Here is a 22,430-nt window from a genome sequence, read left to right on the forward strand (position 1 = left end):
CTTTTCTGTATATTTATCTTTTATGATGGGTAGATAGGTATCAATGATGCACTGGGCAGTTTTGACTACCCGTTGTAGAGCTTTCCTGTCTGTTTCAGTGCAGTTGCATAACAATTTGTGATCAGGATGCTGTCTGCTGTGCATCTTTAGACTGATGTGTGTATGTATGTGCAAAGTCCAGCTCTCTTCAGCCTACTCACTTCTACCAATCGGTCACCCCATCACCGACTTAATCTCACTACCACTCCCTTTCTCACCGAAAAAATAAACTACTTATAATAATCTCTAACTCTTCAAATTCTGATGAAGTGTCACTGACCTGAAATATTAACTTTGGTTCTGTCTCCATAAAAGCTGACAGATCCATAACCTAATTATAAGAATATGTTTTTTTTTCTCTGTTATGGTGCACCTTCACGGTTCTTAGTCAAACCCTTTAAGTCCAGGGATAGAGAAACGTTTGTGTATTTTGCCGTTCGGAGTGCCATACAGCCTCAACCAGAAACGTCGACTTGTGCATTTTCTTTCTTCGATCTCTCCAATATCTGGTGCTGCTCCAGTTCCCAGCATCTACAGTCTCTTGTGTCGCATCTCCAGTGCCATTATGTGTGTAACACTCTTTCATTCATTCCAGCACTCATTTGAAGTCGATCTATGTCGTCTAATTGGGCGATGCTTCGCTGGCAAGCGCGTACTTTTTTTCCTGATGGGTGCTGCCTGGCCTGCTGAGTTCCTCCAGCATTTTGTGTGCGTTGCTTGGATTTCCAGCATCTGCAGACTCTCTCTCGTTTGTGATTTGATTACTACACTGCGAAATCTCTTCCAGGGATGCCTACCCTGAAGAAGTTTAAATCTTCCCATCGACGGGAGTTCAGTGAAAGCCTCCCTCACTCTCTGTGATCAGTACTGTCCTGCCGCAGGGTCTCGGCCCGGAACGTCGACTGTACAGTACTGTTTTTCCGTGGATGCTGCCTGTCCCGCTGAGTTCCTCCAGCATTTTTGTGTGCGTTGCATGGATTTCCAGCATCTGCAGATTCTCTCTCGTTCGTAGGCAAAGCAAGTGCCCCGACTTAAATGAAACACATCCCCCCCCCCCAACACTTTCTGCCAAATGCTGTTTCTGCTGGGGTGCGCTCTGGTGGATTACACCGCACCGTTTCCGGTTTGCGGCGGGCGCGCGGTGAACCGGCACCGTCCGCACGTGCCTGCCAGACTGGGTAATTGGCGGCCAGGCCGGGCTGGACTGTTACGTCACAATGGCTGGGCGTTGCTGAGGCGGATGAGCGGGGGCCCGGACGGCTGCGGCGGCGCGGCGTTACTTTGGGTCATGGAGTCGCCGAGTTGCACCGTGGAAACGGGAATTCGGTTTGCCTGCCTGGCTTTTGCAAGTTTTGTAGCTCCAGCGACAACTGAGGTAAAGTTGCGAGCTCTCCCTCCGCGGCCCCCTTCGCCCAGTCTTGTTGAATTCTAAATGTTCTTTTTTTGGGTGAGATTTTTCAACAATTGGTCGGCGCGTTATTGGGGGATGGGATTTGTCCCATTTCTGTTACCAGTCGGCGGTCTCAGCGTTTGTTTTCTTTAAACTTCTATACTGTACTTTTCTGGTTGTGATTGTTTTTGTCTATGGAATGATTGCTAGCTTATCACATCATGTAACCGACACTGAACTGATTTAACGAACTATGGACTCACTTTCAAGGACTCTACATCTCATGTTCCCTGTATTTATTGCTTATTTTAAATATGATTTTGTTTTTTCTCTCTTTTGTCTTTGCACAGTTCATTGTCTTTGCACATTGGTTGTCCGTCTTTGTGTACATTTTTGCATTAATTCTATTGTGTTTCTTTGTAGTTCCTGTAAATGCCCATAAGAAATGAATGTCAGCAGTATATGGTGATATATATGTACTTTGCTACTAAATTTACTTTAAACTTTGAACTTTAAGTTTGAGTTCCAAGAATTATTGCATTCTTTTATGTTTTGAAACAATGCATAGTTTAATTGAACAGGGGAAATACCTCGTGACTATTTCTATATACACTTGAATTATCTTGAGTGATCTACTGTGGAGATTTATTGGCTTGGAATAGGTGTGCATTTATCCTGGTGGTGAGGGGTTGCAGGATTCCAAATGTTTAACATAAGCGAAAAACAAACCTTGCTGGATTACAGAGCTGTAATTTTCAGTCTAGAAGAGGAGTCTCTGCCTAAAACATCAACTTTCATTTCCATAGATGCTGCCTGATCTGTTGAGTTCCTATAGCACTTTGTGTGTTGCGTTCGGTAGTACAGATTAGGAGCTGAGTTTGATTTTAAAAATGAAGATGGAGCCACTTGGGTTTAAATGTTGTTATGTTAGGGTTTAATTATACATTCTTTTAGAAACATGCTGGTGGTTAAGTTGGTTTTATGTTAGGAGGTCAGAACCGTAGCAAATAGTGTCATGATGGGTGGATTCTATAAAAGACAAAAGTGTTGTTGTGTAAAATAGCACATGGTTTTATAAGTAGATACCATATTTTGTGGCTATTAGCATATCAAATTAAGTGTTCTGATGTTTTTTTTCACACTAACACCAAACCTGAGAATGTGGTTCAGCTTATTTAGTAGATGGTCATCCAGAATAAACCCCGCATTTTTCCATCTATGTTGATGCCTTCACTGAATTGAACAGAAGAACGCGCTCGTTCAGTATCTGTAGATGGAAATACCGAGCCAACTTGCCCTTCTGTCTACCACAACCCGATTTTGACAATGAACTTCCACAAGGAGATCTTGGAAAGTGAAATGAGTCCCTTTCTAGCTCTTGAGAGTCATCCCTGAGTGATGCCAAGTGTCATTGAAGTTTGTCTCTGCCTCTGGAGCACCACTATAACCTACAGCTGATAAGAGGAAAAGGGTGTATGAGGACCAAGACCTTAAAAACCTGGCAGCAAGAATGCCCCCTTGCATTCTTATCAACAAACACCACATATTTGTTGTGCAAAATCCTTCAGGTCAAGACCATAAGACATAGCAGAATTAGACAATTTGGCCCATTGAGTCTACTCTGCCATTCCATGTTTGATTTATTATCCCTCTCAACCCCACTTTCCTGTCCCCTCTGACTCCCTGACTAACCAAAAATCTATCTACCTCTACTTTAACTGACTTGGCTTCCACAGCCAATCATGGCAATTGATTCTATAGATATACCAAAGTTCAAGGTAAATTTATTATCAAAGTACATATATGTCACCATATACAACCCAGGGATTAATTTTCTTGTAGGTATATTCACTAAGTCCAAAATAGAACAATAAACAATAAGGGTTGATGAAAGAACAAACCAACTTGGGAATTCCAGCCTGTGTACAAAAGAGACAAACTGTGGATTATATAAAAAGAAAGGAATAATAAATAAGCAATTACTATGAAGAACATGAGTTGAAGAGTCCTTGAAAGTGAGTCCATAGGTTCTGGGAACACTTCAGTGATGCATTGGAGTACATTTATCCCCTTTGGTTCAAGAGCATGATGGTTTAGGAGTAGTAACTGTTCCTGAACCTGTTGGAGAGAGTCCTGAGGCTCCAGAACCACCTTCCTGATGGCAGCAGCAAGAAGAGAGCATGTCATAGGTGGTGGGTGTCCCTGATAACAGCTGCTGCTTTCCTGTGATAGTTTTTAATGTAGATGCGTTCACTGGTGCTGGAGGGCTTTACCTGTGATGGACTAGGTTGTAGCCACTACCTTTTGTAGGATTTTCTGTTCAAGGGCCTGGCGTTTACATATCAGGCTGTGATGTAGCCAGTCAATATACTCTCCATTATAACCATAACCATATAACAATTACAGCATGGAAACAGGCCATCTCGGCACTTCTAGTCTCTGCCGAACTCTTCTCTCACCTAGTCCCTCCGACCTGCACTCAGCCCATAACCCTCCATTCCTTTCCTGTCCGTATATCTATCCAATTTAACCTTAAACCACAACATCGAACCTTCCTCAACCATTTCTGCTGGAAGCTCATTCCACACAGCTACCACTCTTTGAGTAAAGAATTTCCCCCTCATGTTACCCCTAAACTTTTGCCCTTTAACTCTCAACTCATGTCCTCTCGTTTGAATCTCCCCCATTCTCAATGGAAAAAGCCTATCCACGTCAACTCTATCTATCCCCCTCATAATTTAAAATACCTCTATCAAGTCCCCCCTCAACCTTCTATGCTCCAAAGAACAAAGACCTAATTTGTTCAACCTTTCTCTGTAACTTAGGAGATGAAACCCAGGCAACATTCTAGTAAATCTCCTCTGTACTCTCTCAATTTTATTCACGTCTTTCCTATAATTCGGTGACCAGAACTGTACACAATACTCCAAATTTGGCCTTACCAATGCCTTATACAATTTCAACATTACATCCCAACTCCTATACTCAATGCTCTGATTAATAAAGGCCAGCATACCAAAAGCTTTCTTCACCACCTTATCCACATGAGATTCCACCTTCAGGGAACCATGCACCATTATTCCTAGATCCCTCTGTTCTACAGCATTCTTCAATGCCCTACCATTTACCATGTACGTCCTACTTTGATTAGTTCTACCAAAATGTAACACCTCACATTTTTCAGCATTAAACTCCATCTACCATCTTTCAGCCTACTCTTCTAACTGGCCTAAATCTCTTTGCAAGCTTTGAAAACCTACTTCATTATCCACAATGCCACCTGTCGTAGTATCATCTGCATACTTATCCAATTTACCACCCCATCATCCAGATCATTAATATATATGACAAACAACATTGGACCCAGTACAGATCCCTGAGGCACACCGCTACACACCTTCCTCCAATCTGACACACAGTTATCCGCCACAACTCTCTGGCGTCTCCTATCTAGCCACTGCTGAATCCATTTTACTACTTCGATATTAATGTCTAATGTAATGTACCCCATAACTGGGTTGCCAAACCAGCAGAAATGGAATGCTTGTTGGAGTCTGTGATTACTATGAACTAATAAAGTTTTATTAAAGAAATAAGTAATACAGTACACTAATCGCAAGGATATAAATGTAACAGGTTAGCAATGATAATACACACATATACACAGAAATAGGGTAATAGGAATCTGTGGTCACCGACTGTGACCCCTCAGTTCCAGATACGATCGTTCTTCCGCGGTGAACCCGGCACCCAGGCAAGGGCAGACACACACCCCAGGTTCCCACTGATTGTACCTTTACACCCTGTGAGCTTCTGACCGATTTCCGCGAGCTGGTCCACCAAACTCTCACAAACTTGTGGGGGCACACTGCTCTTTCCAGGGTTTCGTGGCGTGTCGTGCCTTAGCAAACCTGCTCTTTTTATCCCCCTGCTGGGGTATCACCTGTCCATCAAACTTCAAATAGTTCAGGTTCAAAGCAAACGGTCTGTCAATATCTGAATTGTGTTTCTTTCTCATTAATCTCTCTCTTCTCTCTTATTAGCATTTTGAATGTTTCTCCATTGTCTTCCATTATCTTTCTCATTAGCATCATCCGTCCGGTAGCTATGCTTGGCGTCACACATGACACCCCCACCCTTAAAAGGATTTTTACCGGGGTAAAAATTATGGGCATGAATGCAAATTATAAAATACACAGTAATATACAGGTAGTCATCAGCTATTCGGCTAATACAGAGAACTTTAAGTTTTAACACCTTGACAAACAATGAGCAATCACATTGTCAGTTCCTTTTATATGTTTTATCTTAATATCAAATTCCTGTAATACCAGGCTCCAACTTAATAAGCGTTGTTTTTATCCTTCATTGTGGCTAAAAACACTAATGGATTGTGATCAGTGTAAATTATCAGTGGTTTCTATGCCGGATAAATATAAACCTCAAAATGTTGTAATGCCAGTATGACTGCCAGTAATTCCTTCACAGTGGAATAATTCCTCTGATGGACATTAAACTTCTTAGAAAAATAAGCCACTGGGTGTTGAATTTCCTCTTTGTCTGTCTGCAACAGCACCGCCCCTGCCGCTTCGTCGCTAGCATCTGTTGCTAGGGAGAAGGGTTTTGAAAAGTCAGGTGCATTCAATACAGGGTGGTGACAGAGAATCGCCTTCAGATTCTCAAAGGCTTGTTGACAAAGGTTGTTCCACGCAAGCTTCTCATTCTTCGGCAAGAGCTTAGTAAGAGGGAGGGTAATATCCGCAAAGTTTTTGCAAAACTTCCGATAGTACCCCACCATCCCCAAGAACCTTCTCAGGGCTCTCTTGTCTGTCGGGATGGGAACTTCAGAGATAGCCTGCACCTCAGCCTGTATCGGTGCTAGCTGCCCCTTTCCTGCCACATACCCCAGATAAGTGACCTTAGCGTGGCCGAACTCACTTTTCGCAAGGTTCACTGTCAGGTTGGTTTCAGACAGCCGTTTAAACAGTTCCTCTACTGCCACAATGTGCTCCTCCCACGTGTCACTCCAGACCACTAAATTGTCAGTATACGCTTCTGCCTTCTTTAACCTTTTTATCACTGAATTAATCATCCTTTGGAAGGTCCCTGGGGCGTTCTTCATGCCAAAAGGTAAAACATTATTCTCGTATAACCCGGATGGAGTGACAAATGCTGAGATTTCTCTAGCCCGGTTGGTTAAAGGAACACACCAGTACCCTTTCAGCAAATTGATCTTTGTGATGTACTTAGCTGTCCCCACTTTATCGATGCAGTCGTTTACCCTTGGGATGGGGTAAGCATCAGTTTTTGTGATGGTGTTCACCTTTCTGTAATCTGTGCAGAATTGTATGCTCCCATCGGGTTTCGGGACAACCACACAGGGGGAAGCCCATTGCGATTTGGATGGCCTAATAATACCTGTGGCTAGCATGTGTTCAATTTCTTTCTCCACTAGCTTGCCCTTCTCCAAGTTCATCCTATAGGGGTGTTGCTTAATAGGCTGATCTGATGTTACAACAACATCATGTACCGTCCCCTTGCATCACTCAGGACATCCGGACATACATCTGCATGCTGGTTAATTAGCTTTATCAGCGGCTCACTCTATTCAGGGGTTAAGTGAGAGACCTTATCAGCAAAGTTGGCCAAAACAATAGAGTTCTCCAATCTGGTCAGCACCATATTTATCTTTTCAAGATGGGTTTTCCCCTTATCATTTGGCACTCCAGCCTCATTTATTTTTGTGATAACACCGACTAAATCTGCTTTCTGATCGTGGTAAGCTTTTAATATATTAATATGCATTAACTGTGTTGGCTTACGTCCACAATACTCAATAATATCCTTCCTCATGTTTGGCCAGTAAAACTCTTTCATAATTCTATCGACTGTTTTCTTCCCCCCAAAATGTCCACCGAGGGGTATGTTGTGGGCCAGGTTAAAAATCTCGACCCTATAAATTTTCGGCACTACCATCTGGTGTACCACCCCCTACTCCTCATCTGCGGGCATGGTACTTGGTCTCCACTTCCTCATCAGTACTCCCTCCTTCACGTAATAGGCCACTGGTTCCCTTTTTATTTCTGCTTCGGAGACAGCTGTCTCCGTCAAAACTATCAGCTCGTCGGCTCGTTCCTGTGCCTGTATAAATTCCTTCCTCACAAATGATAAATCTACCTCAATTCCCTCACTTCCTTCTGCTCCACTATGCTCCTTCTTCTCACTTCCTAACCCCTCCTGGTACAAGGCTGGTAAAAGTGTCTCAGCTAAATCTACATTTGCTTCGGCAGCCTTTCTCGACATCCGCTGAGTTACTGCGCAAACGGGATAAACCTGTGAGTCCATGGGCGGGTCCTCAGTCCTGGCAAGCTGGCTCGTCAGCTTTACTGCTGGATACACATCTCCACCTGCAAGGTCGTTACCGAGTAAGACCTCCACGTCTTCCATCGGTAATTCAGGCCGCACCCCTATCCTGACTGGTCCAGAGACCAAGTCACTTTTTAGGTGTATCTGGTGCAAAGGCACTGCTTCAGTCTCTTTCCCAATGCCTTTTATCACACTGACCTCCCCAGTCTCGGTCTCTGCACTAAAGTCTAACACCCTTCTTAAGATCAGTAACTGACAAGCCCCAGTGTCTCTCCAGATCCGTACTGGAACTGGGTTGACCCCTCCTTCACCGACACCAATCCGGCTGAAGTAAACTTCTCGCGCCCTTCCTGAACTCTGTCAGACCTCTTCTCCCCTAGCGGTTTGTTTGCCGGCTCAATACAGCCAGTTGGAGTTGTCGTTTTTCCTTTCCCTGTCTCCTTTGGGGCAAAACACCTGGACGCAATGTGACCGGCTTTCCCACAATTATAGCATACCACCCCAGGAGACTTCCTACCAACCTGCTTCCTGTCTTCCTTATCCTTCTCACTAGTCCTCGGCTTACTTTCTGGTTTTTCTAGCGGACTTTCTCCGCCCTCTCGACTACCCTTCTGGTAGTTCTTACTCGGGGTAAACTTTGCTTTGTGTGTTAACGCCTACTCATCCGCTAACTTAGCAGTTGCGGCTAAGGTTTCTGCCTCTCTCTCATCCAGACAGGGCCTCATACCTTCAGGGACACAACCTTTAAATTGCTCAATCAGTATTAGCTGTAGCAGTCTGTCATAATTCCCAGTGACCCCTTTTGAGGTGCACCAACGTTCACAATGCATCTGTATCTCACGGGTAGACTAAGTACGTGCGGCCCCACTGCTTCCTCACATTCCGGAACCTTTGCCGGTATGCCTCCGGGACCAACTTGTAAATCCTGAGTATAGCCTCTTTCACCACATCATACCTCTAGGCATTTCTGCTGTTAACGCTGAGTAAACTTGTTGAGCCTTCCCGTTAAGTACGCTGTGAAGCAAAACAGCCCACTTACCCCTCGGCCAATCCTGACTTGCAGCGACTTTTTCAAAATGTAGAAAGTACCGATCAACATCGGCCTCCTCAAATGGGGGAACCAACCTAACCTCCTGGGTCGCCCTGAACCCTCCACCTTGGTTCGACATTTGGCCCCTCTGTAGTGCCATCCTTAACTCCCTTTCCTTCTCTCTCTCTCTTCCCATTCTAACTGCCTTACTCTCTCTTCCCGTTCTAACTGCTCTTCTCGTTCTAATTGCTTTACTCGGAACTCGTGCTCGAGTCTTAATTTCTCCATCTGCAGCTGCACTGCCTCTCTACCAGTTTTGCTCATAGACACTACCTCCAGCTCCCCGTGGGGAAACGCACCTTTAGATACATAATCCTCCGGCACCATCCCCGTTTCTAATGACATTTGAAATATTTCTGTCAGTGCCCCTGTTATTTCCACACTAACTTCCCTCAAGGTCCTAGGGAATATCTTGTCTGGATGCGGAGACTTATCCACTTTTATATTCCTTAAAAGCGCCAGTACTACTTCTTTAATTGTCATACTTTCCATAACTACCCTTCTTGTTTCCTTTACCTTACACAACTCAATATCCTTCTGCTTAGTGAATACCGAAGAAAAGAAATTGTTCAAAATCTCCCCCATCTCTTTTGGCTCCGCTCCTAGCTGTCCACTCTCATTCTCTAAGGGACCAATTTTATCCCTAATATCCTTTTGCTATTAACATAACTGTAGAAACCCTTTGGATTTATTTTCACCTTACTTGCCAAAGCAGCCTCGTATCTTCTTTTAGCTTTTCTAATTTCTTAAGATTCTTTTTACATTCTTTATATTCCTTGAGCACCTCATTAACTCCAAACTGCCTATGTTTATTGAAGATCCCTCTTTTTTTCTGAACCAAGTTTCCAATATCCCTTGAAAACCATGGCTCTCTCAAACTTTTAACCTTTCCTTTCAACCTAACAGGAACATAAAGATCCTGCACCCTCAAAATTTCACCTTTAAATGACCTCCATTTCTCTATTACATGCTTCCCATAAAACAAATTGTCCCAATCCACTCCTTCTAAATCCTTTTGCATTCAAAGTTGGCCTTTCTCCAATCAAAAATCTCATTACATCTATAGAAGTCTGCCAGAATTTTAGATGTAATGCTGAATCTCTGCAAGTTCTTAAGGAAGTAGAGGTATTACCATGTTACCTTGGAGTTTAGAAGAATGAGGGGAGACCTCATAGAAACATTTCGAATGTTGAAAGGCATGGACAGAGTGGATGTGGCAAAGTTGTTTCCCATGATGGGGGAGTCTAGTACGAGAGGGCATGACTTAAGGATTGAAGGGTGCCCTTTCAGAACAGAAATGCGAAGAAATTTTTTTAGTCAGAGGGTGGTGAATCTTTGGAATTTGTTGCCACGGGCAGCAGTGGAGGCCAAGTCATTGGATGTATTTAAGGCAGAGATTGATAGGTATCTGAGTAGCCAGGGCATCAAAGGTTATGGTGAGAAGGCAGGGGAGTGGGACTAAATAGGAGAAAATGGATCAGCTCATGATAAAATGGCGGAGCAGACTCGATGGGCTGAATGGCCTACTTCTGCTCCTTTGTCTTATGGTCTTATGGTCTTCCTTCATAATTGCATTTACGGGGTGGGCCCAGGACAGGTCCTCAAAAAATAATACTGAGGAATTTAAACTTGTTGACCGTCTCCACCTCTGATGAAGACTGGCTCATGGACCTCTGGTTTCCTCCTTCTGAAGTCAGTAATCAGCTCCTTGGTCTTGCTGATATTGAGTAAGGGGTTGTTGCTATGGCACCACTCAGCCAAATTTTCAATCTTCCTTCTAAGTGCTGATTCATCACCACCTTTGATTCAGTCTACAAAAGTGGTGATGATCGGCAAATTTGAATATGGCATTGGAGCTGTGTTTAGCCTCAGTCATAAGTGTAAAGTGAATAGAGCAGGGGGCTAACTACACTGCCTTGTGGTGCACCTGTGCTAATGGAAATCATGGAGGAGACTGCCATTCTGAACAAGTAAATCAAGTATATTGAATGGATTTTTTAAAAGTGCGGAAACAGAAATACTGTATATTTTAAAATAAAAGGTAGTTTCCAAAGATTCAATGTCCATTTAGGAATCGGATGGCAGAGGGGAAGAAGCTGTTCCTGAATTGCTGAGCATGTGTCTTCAGGCTTCTGTACCTCCTACCTGATGGTAACAGTGAGAAAAGGGCATGCCCTGGGTGATGGAAGTCCTTAATAATGGATGCTGCCTTTCTGAGACCCTGCTTCCTGCAGATGTCCTGGGTACTTTGTAGGCTTGTACCCAAGATGGAGCTGACTAGATTTACTACCTTCTGCAGCTTCTTTGGGTCCTGTGCCGTAGCCGCTCCATACCAGGCAGTGATGCAGCCTGTCAGAATGCTCTCCAAGTATAGAAGTTTTTGAGGGTATTTTATGACATGCCAAATCTCTTCAAACTCCTAATCAAGTATGGCCACTGTCTTACCTTTATAACTACATCGATACGTTGGGACCAGGTTAGAACCTCAGAGATCTTGACACCCAGGAGCTTGAAGCTGCTCACTGTCTGCACATCTGATCCCCCTATGAGGATTGGTATGTGTTCCTTTGTCTTGCCCTGAAGTCAGCTCTTTACTGACTTTGAGTGCCAGGTTGTTGCTGTGGCACCACTCCACTAGTTGGCATATCTCACTGCTGTATGCCCTGAGATTCTACCAACAATGGTTATATCGTCAGCAAATTTATAAGTGGTATTTAAGCTATGGCTAGCCACACAGTGGTGTGTATATAGACAGTAGAGCAGTGGGCTAAGCACACACCCCTGAGATGCACCAGTGTTGACTGTCAGCAAGGAGGATATGTTATCACCAATCCACACAGATTGTGGTCTTCCCCGGTTAGGAAGTCAAGAGGATCCAATTGCAGAGGTGCAGAGGTACAGAGGCCCAGGTACTGTAACTTCTCAGATTGGGATTGTGAGATTGATGGTATTAAATGCTGAGCTATAGTTGATGAGCGGCATCCTGACGTAGGTGTTTCTTGTCCAGGTGGTCTTAAGCCTTGTGGAGAGCTGTTGACCTATTGTGACGATAGGCAAGTTGCAATTGGTCCAGGTCCTTGCTGAGGCAGGAGTTCAGTCTAGTCATGACCAACTTCTCAAAACGTTTCATCATTGTCGATGTGAGTGCTACTGGGCGATAGTCATTAAGGCAGCCCACAATATTCTTCTTAGGCATTGGTATAATTGTCTTTTTGAAGCAAATGGGAACTTCTGCCCGTAATAGTGAGAGGTTGAAAATGTCCTTAAATACTCCTGTTAGTTGGTTGGCACAGGTTTTCAGAGCCTTACCAGGTACTCCATCAGGACTTTCCGCCTTACGAGGGTTCACTCTCTTTTGACAGCCTAACATCGGCCTCTGAGTCCGAGATCACTGGGTCATCAGGTGCAGCAGGGATCTTCACAGCTGTAGTTGTGTTCTCCCTTTCAAAGCGTGCATAGAAGGCATTGAGTTCATCTGGTAGTGAAGCATACTGTCATTCATGCTATTGGGTTTTGCTTTGTAGGAAGTAATGTCTTGCAGACCCTGCCAGAGTTGCTGTGCATCCAATGTTGCTTCCAACCTCGTTCGAGATTGTCTCTTTGCCCGTGAAATAGCCCTCCGCAGATCATACCTGGTTTTCTGGTACAGGTTGGAGTTGCCAGACTTGAATGCCAAAGACCTAGCCTTCGGCAGATGACATACCTCTTGGTTTATCCACAGCTTTTGTTTTGGGAATATACAGTAAGTCTCTGTGGGCACAAGTGAAGTTGGTAACAACTGCAGCATACTCATCCAGGTTCGAAGATGAATCCCTGAATACAGTCCAGTCCACTGATTCAAAGCAGTCCTGTAGGTGCTCCTGTGCTTCCCTTGTCCAAACCTTCTTGGTCCTCACTACTGGTGCTGCAGTCTTCAGTCTCTGCCTATACTCGGAGTAGAAGTACAGCTAGGTGATCAGACTTCCTGAAGTGAGTGCGTGGAATAGCACAGTAGGCATTCTTTATGGTGGTGTAGCAATGGTCCAGTGTTGTTTCCTCTGATGTTGCAAGTGATCTGTTGATGGTATTTGCCTAGTGATTTTTGTTTTCAAACTGACCTTAAAATATCCCAAAACGGTGGTGAAGGCGTTAGGGTGCGCTGTTTCGTGCATGTTGATCCTATTACTCAGATCATCTAAAGCCTGCTTAACGCTGACCCGAGGTGGAATGTAAACTTCTACCAAAATGACACCAGAGAACTCCCGTGGTAGGGAAAAAGGATGTCACTTTAGTGCTAGATATTCCAGCAGGGGAGTGGGGATGACTAGAAGAATTAGATCAGCCCACGATTGAGTGGCGGAGCATATTCGATGGGCCAAATGGCCTACTTCTGCTCCTATGTCTTGTGGTCTTATCTCGATGGACCTTTTAATTGTCGTTGCTGATAACAAACGAAGATATCTAATGTAACTGGGCCCAGAATGCACACCACTATTAGTTTTTAACATTTTTATTTTACTCTTGCACAAAGGGAACAGCATGGACTGCTGTCACCAACACTGTTCTGAATTGGCTTAGCAGTTACAAATACTGACATTTGGTAAATTGTATGGATTTGAACTCCTTACTTGCAAGATCAATTATCATTCACAATAAGTGAAAGTCTATTGAAACTTCAAGATGACAACTGATGTTTTGAAGTTCATGAAGCAATTGCCTCTCAGTTGTTGGGTGTATTTCACATCCCTCCGTTATTGCTATCTCAACTATCTCTGGCACCCACTATTTGCTAAAGGACACTATGTTTTAGGAAGACTTATAGAAAAGTCTCACTACAGCGACCTCACTTGTATTGCTTGACTACACTGCCGCAGTCACACAAACCTTTCTCATCTGTAGTCACACTTCAAAGATGTCACTTGACTACAACCACCCCAGGGTACGCTTGTCTGGATGTTGTCTTTAACTCTTGCCGGAATGCAACTCACACCTCTCCAATGCCAGCATATTTTTTCTTAGTTAAGTGGCCTGAAACTACTCATACTCTTGTGTGGTCTGAACAATACCTTATAAGGCCTCAGATTTACATCCTTACTTTTATATTCTAGTTCTGTCAAAATGAATACTAACATTGCATTTACCTTCCATACCACTGACTCAAACTTGCAAGTTAACCTTTAGGGAATCCTGTACGATGACTGTCAAGTCCCTTTGCACCTCTGATTCTTGAATTTTCTCCTCCTGCAGACTCTCTGCTTCCTCAACACTATCTGCCCCTCCACCTATCTTCATAGTGTCTGCAACCTTGGCAACAAAGCCATAAATTCTGTCATCTAAGACATTGACATACAATGAGAAAAGTAGTCCTAACACTGACCTCTGTGCAACATCACTAGTAGCCAACCAGAAAAGGTACTGTTTATTCCCACTCTTTGCTTCCTGCCAGTCATCCAACCTTCTATTTAACACGTTGAAGGGTTGAAGGGGTTGGGGGTGGTTTTCGGACCCTTGTGAGGAGGGGTTGCTCAGACTGCTGTCTGGGTGGTCTGCCTGGGTTGCTTTCAGACTGACAATTTTGCAGAAGTTATGTTTTGTGAATTGGGTTCTGCTTTTCTGTCTTTGTCTGTAAGCTAGTCCTGACAAAGGTTCAGTATGACCTTGCAATTCTTGTTTCACCTTTGACGATGTGGTAAAACTGTCTAAACAAAAAATGAGGAACTACCTCATTGTGCACAATCTCAGTTTGATGGCTTTTGCCTTTTAAGGTAACCAAAGGGTCTTTGTCTTAAAGTACCACTGTTGCTGGGCATGTGACAATGGGGATGGCTGAAACTTGTTTCCTGTTGTTTGACATCAATGAAATAAAACCTCTGTGTCTCTGTACTTTGAGGGAGAGAGACCACTAGTACGGATCCCGTGTTTGTCCGAGAAGGGCACCCTCTTTCCAGTAGCGAGCTACTAATAAGTTGTTTTATCTTCTGTAGTACTGTGTTCTTGCATTGGGTAACAGGTGATAATTAGAAGTAAGGTTTTAACATATTCATGTTAATACCTTTCCTGTAATACTATTGGCTATGGTTTAGCAGCCTCATGGGCGGCATCTTGTCAAAGGTCTTCTAAAAATTGAAGTAAATGATATCCACTAACTCTTCTTTGTCTATCCTGCTTTTTAATTTCCTCAAAGACTTCCAGTAGATTTGTCAGGCAAGATTTCCCCTTAAGGAAACCATGCTGAATTTGGCCTACTTTATTATGTACCTTCAAATACTCCAATACCTCATCCTTAATAATAATAGATTCCCATGTTCCCAATCATCAAAGTCAGGCTCACTGGCCAATAATTTTCTGCCTCCCTCCCTTCTTGAAGAGTGGAATGACATTTGCAATTTTCCAGTCCTCTGGAACCATTCCAGAATCTAGTGAATCTTGAAAGAACACTGCTAGTGCCTCCACAATCTCTTCAGCTACCTCTTTCAGAACTTTGGGATGTAGTGCATCTAGCTCAGGTGATTTATATACCTTCAGACATTTCAGCTTCCAAGTATCTTCTGAGTAATACTGACTGCACTCACTTCTGCCCTCTGACAATTTCTGGCATATTGGTGATGTTTTTCACAGTGAAGGCTGATGGAAAATACTTGATAATTTTCTCTGCCATTTCTTTGTCCCCCATTACCACCTCTCCTTTGTCATTTTCCAGAGGGCTGATAGCCACACTGTTGCTTTTATATATCTGGAAAAAGAAAACTTCAGTCGGCTGCTTCAACTGGTCAACATCAGCTTTCTTTTCTCAGTCATTGCCAACACTCTAGTCCTGTTCAGCCAGCTCCAAGTAAGCAGGTCACTTTATCTACATGTTTGATATTGGTGTCACAAAACAAATGCTCTATTCAGTTCTCTGCAGCCGGAAGATATTTTGAAGCATTTCAAAGACTTCACTATGCTTTCTGAAACGTGAAACGTTCTGACTGATTTTTGTGAGAATACCTGTACTGTGATTTCCCCAACTGGCATGGAGCTCCTGTCGTCTGTATGACGGCAGCACGTTGAAGTGGAAGGAGTACTCTGATCCTGAATTACCTACTTGGTTATCTAGTCCAGTCCTGTTCTCTTTTAAACAAGTCTATGGGTCTTGCGTACATAGGAGCGCTCAGAATTGGCATGGAAACACATCATTGTCAAGCCCCTAGATTGGGCCGTTAAAGTTTGAAATTCAAACTTTCAATTGGTATGGTTATATTTGTCTGGTAATGATTTCACAATTGCTGACTCTTCTCTTTCAACTGTCATATTCTTTATCAATATATATATTGTAGCCTTCTGTAACTGGCTTTATTTAGAGCAACAACTGTTTTTATAAACGAGTAACTAGTTTTTGGAGCCTTCCTAGTTTTTTTTTATATAAGTTATTCATGTTGAATCCACCTGGAATATATTTGGTTCTGAATTTGAATTCAAAGAAGCTTCTGTTTTTGCTGGAGTTGCTTGAATTTAATACTACTTGAAGTCTCCACTGCTTCCAACTTGGGATATAGTTTCATGGCCAATTCTGCTGTAGGTCATCCATCTGTAACTCGGTTCAGTTTTCCTCTCTCTGACTTGATCTGATTATCACTCCTTTTGGCTCTGCATTTGACAGTTCTTGCGTCTAGTGGGTAATTTCTCCCTAACTGCCCTAATCCCACAATTTTAAGTTCAACTCACTCCACCAAGAAATGGCCAGGCAATGTTTGTGTTGAATTTTGAATATCTCTGCAGAAGTTAATCATCTGTCTGCACTTATGGCTGCTGCATTTGAAGCAGATGTGAATAAATTGGTTGATACTGTTCTGTTTTCATTGCTTGTAAACAGAGCAGGTTGCGAGTGAGTGCTTTTGTGCAAAGTAAGCTTTTTGGGTAAGCCATGACATGCACACGTTTCTATGCCTGAACCTAACTGTTTTACTTTAGTCCACTGTGTGAATTCCAGATGACTGTGGCATTTTTTTCTACGTGGAGAACTGGCACGCTGCTTAAAGTTCCATGACCACAAAATGTGTTTTGGCTTGTTTCTGTGGTTTTGGCAGACATTACATCTGCTCAACCATGAGATAAGGCACAGGCCATACAGGACTAGCAAGTACCATCTCCTAAACTTTCTGTTCATAATGAACACAATATTAGAATGGGAACAAGTGCAGAGAGACAGAAGGGTGTAAAATGAGGGTAGAAGCAAAAAGTAGTAAAGTAAAAAGTAAAAGTGGCAGGCTGGCAAATCCAGGGCAAAAATCAAAAAAGGACACTTTTCAAAATAATTCTGTAAGGGCTAAGAGTGCTGTAAAAGCAAGCCTGAAGGCTTTGTGTGTCAATGCAAGGAGCATTGGTAATAAGGTGGATGAATTGAATGTGCAGATAGTTATTAATGAATATGATATAGTTGAGATCACAGAGATATGGCTCCAGGGTGACCTAGGATGGGAGCTCAACATTCAGGGATATTCAGGAGGGATAGACTTGAAAGAAAAGGTGGTGGGGTGGCATTGCTGGTTAGAGAGAAGATTAACGCAATAGACAGGAAGAACATTAGCCGGGAGGATATGGAATTGATATGGGTAGAGCTGCATAACACTAAGGGTCAGAAAACGCTGGTGGGAGTCGTGTACAGGCTACCTAACAGTAGTAGTGAGGTTGGGGATGGCATTGAACAGGAAATTAGAAATGTGTGCAATAAAGGAACAGCAGTTATAATGGGCGACTTCAATCTACATATAGATTGAGTGAACTAAATTGGTAAGGATGCTGAGGAAGAGGATTTCTTGGAATGTATGCGGGATAGTTTTCTGAACCAACATGTCGAGGAACAAACTAGAGAGCAGGCCATTCTAGACTGGGTATTGAGCAATGAGGAAGGGTTAGTTAGCAATCTTGTGCGAGGCCCTTTGGGTAAGAGTGACCATAATATGGTGGAATTCTTCATTAAGATGGAGAGTGACATAGTTAATTCAGTAACAAAGGTTCTGAACTTAAAGAAGGGTAACTTTGAAGGTATGAGACGTGAATTAGCTAAGATAGACTGGCAAATGATACTTAAAGCAGCGGTCCCCAACCACCAGGCCGCGGACCGGTACCGGGCCGCAAAGCATGTGCTACCGGGCCGTGAGGAAATGATATGATTTAGCGATATGAATCAGCTGCACCTTTCCTCATTCCCTGTCACGCACTGTTGAGCTTGAACGCACGCGAGGTCATTACCCGCGCATCATCCATGTCAGTGTGGGAAGGAGATCAACTCCTCGAGCTTGCAAATGACGGCGGGCTGAAAAGTATGTTTGACATAACATCTCTGCCAGCATTCTGGATCAAATTCAAGGTTGAATATCCTGAGATAGCCACAAAAGCACTGAAAATGTTGCTTCCATTTCCAACGTATCTCTGCAATGAATGCAACGAAAACTAAATTGCGGAATAGACTGGACATAAGGAACCCCCTTCGAGTAATCGTTGTCTCCCATCACCCTTCGATAGGACCGTCTTGTTGCAGGAAAACAAGCCCAGGGCTCCCACTGATTCAGCGATATTGGTGTGTAGCAATGATTTTATATGTTCATATGGGGAAAATATGTGCTGTGTGTTTAATATCCAAACGTTACTTAAAATGTTACGATGCTATTGACTTACGTATATAACCATATAACAATTATAGCACGGAAACAGGCCATCTCTGCCCTTCTAGTCAGTGCCGAACTCTACTCTCACCTAGTCCCACCGACCCTGCACTCAGCCCATAACCCTCCATTCCTTTCCTGTCCATATACTTATCCAATTTTTCTTTAAATGATAAGATCGAACCTGCCTCTACCACTTCTACTGGAAGTTCGTTCAACACTTACTTCAAGCTCCCTTGATAATTGACTTATCACTATATTCATGCGAAGAAAATATGCGCTGTGTGTTTAATACTAAATTCGTTAGATAAACCCTTTTAGAAACGAAATTGAGTGTATTAGCAATTTATTACCTATATTCCGGTCGTGATTAACATCCGCCCCCCCCCCCCCAACAGAATCGCCAAAAATGATTTGTAGAGAGAATTCAGCTGTTACATGTACGCGCATGCGCACTGGTGCCCGTGCATGGCCTCATGGTCCTTGTAGTCTATCTCGGGGTAAACCCAACGTATTTGACTGCTACTCTTGTCCGTCGGCAACCCTACCGCCCCCGCCCCCCCCGGGGGTTGGCCGGTCCACCGGTCTGCAAGAATATTGTCAGTATTAAACCGGTCCATAGTGCAAAAAAGGTTGGGGACCCCTGACTTAAAGGGTTGATGGTGGATATGCAATAGCAAGCATTTAAAGGTTGCATGGATGAACTGCTACAATTGTTCATCCCAGTGTGGCAAAAGAATAAACCAGGGAAGGTAGTGCACCTGTGGCTGACAAGGGAAATTAGGGATAGTATCAATTCCAAAGAAGAAACATACAAATTAGCCAGAAAAAGCAGCACACCTGAGGACTGGGAGAAATTCAGAGTCCAGCAGAGGAGGTCAAAAGGCTTAATTAGGAAAGGGAAAAAAGATTGAGAGAAAGCTGGCAGGGAACATAAAAACTGACTGTAAAAGCTTTTATATGTGAAAAGAAAAAGATTGGTTAAGACAAATGTAGGTCCTTACAGTCAAAAACAGGTGAATTGATCATGGGGACCAAGGACATGGCAGACCAATTGAATAACTACTTTGGTTCTGTCTTCACTAAGGAGGACATGAGTAATCTTCCGGAAATAGTAGGGGACCGAGGGTCTAGTGTGATGGAGGAACTGAGGGAAATACATGTTAGTAGGGAAGTGGTGTTAGATAAATTGAAGGGATTGAAGGCAGATAAATCCCCTGGGCCAGATGGTCTGCATCCCAGAGTGCTTAAGGAAGTAGCACAAGAAATAGTGGATGCATTAGTGATAATTTTTCAAAACTCTTTGGATTCTGGATTAGTTCCTGAGGATTGGAGGGTGGCTAATGTAACCCCGCTTTTTAAAAAAGGAGGGAGAGAGAAACCGGGGAATTATAGACTGGTAAGCCTGGCATCGGTGGTGGGAAAAATGCTAGAGTCAGTTATCAAAGATGTGATAACAGCACATTTGGAAAGCGGTGAAATCATCAGATGAAGTCAGCATGGATTTGTGAAAGGAAAATCATGTCAGACGAATCTCATAGAATTTTTTGAGGATGTAGCTAGTAGTGTGGATAGGGGAGAACCAGTGGATGTGGTATATTTGGATTTTCAAAAGGCTTTTGACAAGGTCCTACACAGGAGATTAGTGTGCAAACTTAAAGCACACGGTATTGGAGGTATGGTATTGATGTGGATAGAGAATTGGTTGGCAGACAGGAAGCAAAGGGTAGGAATAAACGGGACCTTTTCAGACTGGCAGGCAGTGACGAGTGGGGTACCGCAAGGCTCAGTGCTGGGACCCCAGTTGTTTACAATATATATTAATGACTTAGACGAGGGAATTAAATGCAGCATCTCCAAGTTTGCGGATGACACGAAGCTGGGCGGCAGTGTTAGCTGTGAAGAGGATGCTAAGAGGATGCAGGGTGACTTGGATAGGTTAGGTGAGTGGGCAAATTCATGGCAGATGCAATTTAATATGGATAAATGTGAGGTTATCCACTTTGGTGGCAAGAACAGGAAAACAGATTATTATCTGAATGGTGGCCGATTAGGAAAAGGGGAGGTGCAACGAGACCTGGGTGTCATTATACACCAGTCATTGAAAGTGGGCATGCAGGTACAGCAGGCGGTGAAAAAGGCGAATGGTATGCTGGCATTTATAGCAAGAGGATTCGAGTACAGGGGCAGGGAGGTACTACTGCAGTTGTACAAGGCTTTGGTGAGTCCACACCTAGAGTATTGTGTGCAGTTTTGGTCCCCTAATCTGAGGAAAGACATTCTTGCCATAGAGGGAGTACAAAGAAGGTTCACCAGATTGATTCCTGGGATAGCAGGACTTTCATATGATGAAAGACTGGATCAGCTAGGCTTATACTCTCTGGAATTTAGAAGATTGAGGGGGGATCTGATTGAAACGTATAAAATTCTAAAGGGATTGGACAGGCTAGATGCAGGAAGATTGTTCCCGATGTTGGGGAAGTCCAGAATGAGGGGTCACAGTTTGAGGATAAAGGCGAAGCCTTTTAGGACCGAGATGAGGAAGAACTTCTTCACACAGAGAGTGGTGAATCTCTGGAATTCTCTGCCACAAGAAACAGTTGAGGCCAGTTCATTGGCTGTATTAAGAGGGAGTTAGATAAGGCCCTTGTGGCTAAAGGGATCGGGGGTATGGAGAGAAGGCAGGTACAGGGTTCTGAGTTGGATGATCAGCCATGATCGTACCGAATGGCGGTGCAGGCTCGAAGGGCCGAATGGCTACTCCTGCACCAATTTTCTATGTTTCTATTAGTTTAGCCATTATATTCTCTTGTGCTAAAAATTGCTTTAATAGTGTTGTTGTCCATCACTTGTCCTCATTTAAGATCATGACACCTAGTCCGTGGTATTCTAATGTGTACATAGTTCACTGATTAGACCAATCAGGGTTTAAAGTTCTTTACACATGTTTCTGGTGTAGGGGATGCTGTAACATCCATGGTTTTTGAGTTTCATGACTCTTTTCCTCTCTGCTTGCTCATGAGTAAGCACTGCTTTTCATGCAGATATGCCAAACAGTATATTACATTGCTTGTTGATCCCATTGGTTCCAAAATCACTGCCTTTTGAACACAAAGACATGCAACTGATTCCCAAATAAACAAAGGGAATCCTGGCTGTTTTCTCAGTTAGTTTCTCTTTTTAAAGAGTTGTCCCAAATAAGCATCTGCCCCGATTAGCCTGTGGCCCAATTAACAGAATCCACTGTATTTGTAGATCCCTTATCAACTCTGTCTTGTTTTGTCTGCAATTTTGGTCACAGGAATGTTCTCACGTAGCTGTAGCATATAGTCACAATGTTGCTTGCTTGGAATCTGCAAAAAATTGTAGTCACTGCCCATATTTGCGTAGATACCATCATTTGGAACTGAATATTATTTGGCACATGGTTTGTTAGAATCTGCCAGGTAAAAATATGATGGAATGATATTTGGAATAATTTCAGCTGCTAAGTATGTTTTCTTTTTGTGCATATGCATTGCTGTTTTATATCTTCACCATAGTTTTATGTGATATTCCAAGTTCCAATCATGCACTGCATTGTCATAAATCCCGAGTGCTTAACTTGCAAAGCCTTTCTTGCATTTGTCATGTGTTGCTTTGTTCTCCGCATTTATTTCAAATAATTTTTAGGCAAGTAATGCAATAATGTGAGTTGAAAGGAATTTTACTCAAGTGCACCCTACCTTGGAACAAGCTGTGCTCTGCAAAGCGCTCGAACTTCGTGCAGTACTTCTGCTTTTACCTTTTGAAGATTTTAGGCTTTTGGCATCCAACTGTAAACCAAGATACAGGGTCTCCAGGTTATATAAGAACTGACTTACAGAAATCCTGCCTTCACACAAATTCTTCCATAATTTTTAAAAATTGTTTTCAAGATAGG

General features: G+C 43.2%; 1 protein-coding gene across 6 annotated transcripts in view; it reads left to right on the top strand.

Moving 5' to 3' along the window:
* The first annotated feature begins 1,229 nt into the window (after positions 1–1,229).
* LOC140202691 (uncharacterized) overlaps positions 1,230–22,430 on the top strand; it is a 70,528-nt gene continuing 49,327 nt past the window's right edge. For all 6 annotated transcript variants that reach the window (XR_011887164.1, XR_011887165.1, XR_011887166.1 and 3 more), the window contains exon 1: positions 1,230–1,414. The gene's annotated coding sequence lies outside the window, so the exon portion shown is untranslated. The remainder of the gene's footprint in view (positions 1,415–22,430) is intronic.

Source organism: Mobula birostris, chromosome 9 (genome assembly GCF_030028105.1).
Source record: "Mobula birostris isolate sMobBir1 chromosome 9, sMobBir1.hap1, whole genome shotgun sequence".
Classification (NCBI taxonomy): Eukaryota; Metazoa; Chordata; class Chondrichthyes; order Myliobatiformes; family Myliobatidae; genus Mobula; species Mobula birostris.